Here is a 2946-nt window from a genome sequence, read left to right as displayed (position 1 = left end):
CTCAAATTAAATCTTTCATTGAGTAGCCAAATTTGAGTTTTGAGTCTCAAACTTCTCTCAGCAAAAATTCTTGACCCATATTTCCAAATAGTATAAATGGTACCTGTGAAGATGGATTCTCTTTTTGGGTGTTCCCTCTACTGAAATGTAGATCCTATCAGGAAATAGTAATGTCTTTTATGAAAGTTGAGGAAAAAAATGAAGAAAAGGAAGTCTCGAAGCTGGAATATGTTTAACCCACATTCTTTGAGCTTGGTTTCTGAAAAGACAAGCCCTCCATTTGGGAAAATGGAATCACTCGGTTTCCCTGCTTGGCTCCATATAATTAGCCTAAACCTCAAAAGGCTCTGTCTAGGGCAGCTAAAACTTCAGGAAAACAAAAGCATGAAGACTCATTTTGATAAGAAGACTGAACTCCAAATGGTTGTTTGGGGAACCAATTTAGACTTCTGGCTGAAACTCAAGATGTTATACATTTGCCTACATATTTAATGCTGTACTCAAGTTCCCAAGACTTCTCTGATGGATTTTTTATTTGTGAGTCTGGGTATTTCTTCCTCCTATAAATGGTTATTTCTCTACACAGATACACGTGGGAGAATATTTAATTAGAACTGAAAATGTTTTGAGCGTGTTAAGTACAATCTAAGTGATAAGTATCATGATCTTTAAATGCTACAATAAGCATTATAATACATGCCTAATTCACTGATGAGCACTTGGCATGTCTTTGACAAATTCTTAATAAATTGCTCAAAAGAGCCCTTTAGAAAGTGTCATTTCACACTATATAACTCTACCTCTGATATTTCTCAACCTTGTCTATCTGCAGAAATGGGAAATTCTCTTGAACATTTTTCTTAACTGATTCTGATTTATGGCTTTCGGTGAAAACTCCCAGGGACTTGTTGCAATATACTGTAAATGAAATCTGCTAGCTACACAATTTGAAAAGTGAAGGCTGTAGTCTCCAAGTTTTCGAAAGCAGCCCATTTCACCTAGACAATGAATTATGGGATCCATAAGTACACAGAAAGCATGAATCCTGCACTCAGTATGTATCTTCAAGGGAAAAGCTGTATGAATTGAACAAAGACTAGCTGTGGTCTGGATGTCATCTGGAGGGTATTAAGAGAAGATTTGTAGCAATTTAGTTGATTGTTAGTGTTAGGGGCAGGGGTTCCTTAGCATAAAATCATTCGATAAATTCTCACTCCGCCCAGATCTCAGACTTTGCAATTAAATTTGGGTGTAAGTAGAAGATGTTTTGGAAAATTAATTCAAAATGTAAAAATGTATTAATTTAGAAAAGTCTACATCTGCATAGCAATTCACGTTGCTTGAAAGTGGGGAAAAAAGCAACACTGGTTTTGGCGGTATCATTTATCTCCTACTATATGCCCGAGGCAAGGTGTTCTAACTGAAAATATTTCATGGTTAGATTTTAATTCCAATCTTCGATATCTGCATTAAAATATCTGAAAAGATTAAAGACACTCTGATGAAGGTCAGAAAGAGGAGAAACACACTGGTTGTGAGGGGACCTGGCTCACTGACTTTTTAAAAATAAGCTTTTTATTTTGGAATAATTTTAGATTTATAGAAAATTCACCAAGATAACAGAGTTCCTATAAACCTACTGCTTTAACCTACTGTTTGTATCTTATGTAATCATTGTAGATTTGTCAAAACTAAGAAATTAACATTGGCACATTGCTATTAACTGAACTCCAGACTTTACTCACATTTTATTTGTTTTCTTTTTGTTTTTTCATTAATGCCGTTTTGTTGTTGTTGTTGTTGTTGTTGTTGTTGTTGTTGTTGTTTTTGCTGATCCAGGATCCCATTCAAGACCCCACATTGCATTTTATTGTCATGCTGCCTACTCTCCTCTGGTCTGTGACAGTTTCTTCCTCTTTCCTTGTTTGTAATGACCTTGAGAGTTTTAAGGAGTAATGGTCAGGTGTTTTGTATAGTGTCCCTCAGTTTGAATTTGTCTTACTGGTTTTGCCATGATTAGACTGGGGTTATGGGTTTTGGGGAAGAACACCATAGAGGTGGAATGCCTTCCCATCCCATCATATCATGCTATCCTGCTTTCAACAGGACTTATCATTGGCAATGTTAACCTTGATCGCTTGGTTAAGGTAACATCTGTCAGGTTTCTGGGGCCACATTTTGGATCGTTGGTAAAGAGTGTGGCAATTGATTAGTGATGGCTGCCATGAGCATAGAACTGGATAATAGTGACACTCACAGCAAGTATTTGTCATTCTTAGCTTGTATATTAGACTGCCACTTTTTGCAGATAAAGAAACAGATTCAGTTAGGAGAATTTCATGTCAGTGTACCTGTGGCTCAGCTATCCATATTCTATGGATAACATTTAAAAACCAAATATTTGTTGAACATCTGTAACATGCAAGGGCGATATTTATCATTCTCATTAACAGACTGAGAGAATATTGAGGCTTAAGAGGAGACTTAAGAGATAATCCAATTTCCTCATTATTATTTTTTGAATAATAATATTTTAATAATATTTCAAGAAGTCACAATTACTGCATGAAGCATATGAGCCTAAGAGCCTGAGATTGGAATCTTATCTCCCGGCTGCTTTAGTATGCGGAGGCCCTGATCATATCTATTACTGTTCTTATATGAGTTACTAAAGGCAAAATACCTATGGGAGTCTATGGTATGGTCTCCTTCAGGAGGTCATTGAAATCAGCACTTTGCAAAGTGCAAGAGAATGATGCATCAAAACATTTCTCTCTAGCTCACCAAAACATTTTTGGTTGTTGGGTATAAATGGATAGTTTTTGCAAACAACTGTGCACTTTCAAAAATTTACTTGTGTGAGAACAGTTTAGTGGGTACCAGCCATTTATCAGGCACTGAGCTAGATGCTGGCTCTATGTTGATGAATAAAGTAGATACAGTCTC

The sequence above is a fragment of the Prionailurus bengalensis genome, chromosome E2 (genome assembly GCF_016509475.1).
Source record: "Prionailurus bengalensis isolate Pbe53 chromosome E2, Fcat_Pben_1.1_paternal_pri, whole genome shotgun sequence".
NCBI classification, from domain to species: domain Eukaryota; kingdom Metazoa; phylum Chordata; class Mammalia; order Carnivora; family Felidae; genus Prionailurus; species Prionailurus bengalensis.
This window is presented reverse-complemented; position numbering follows the sequence as displayed.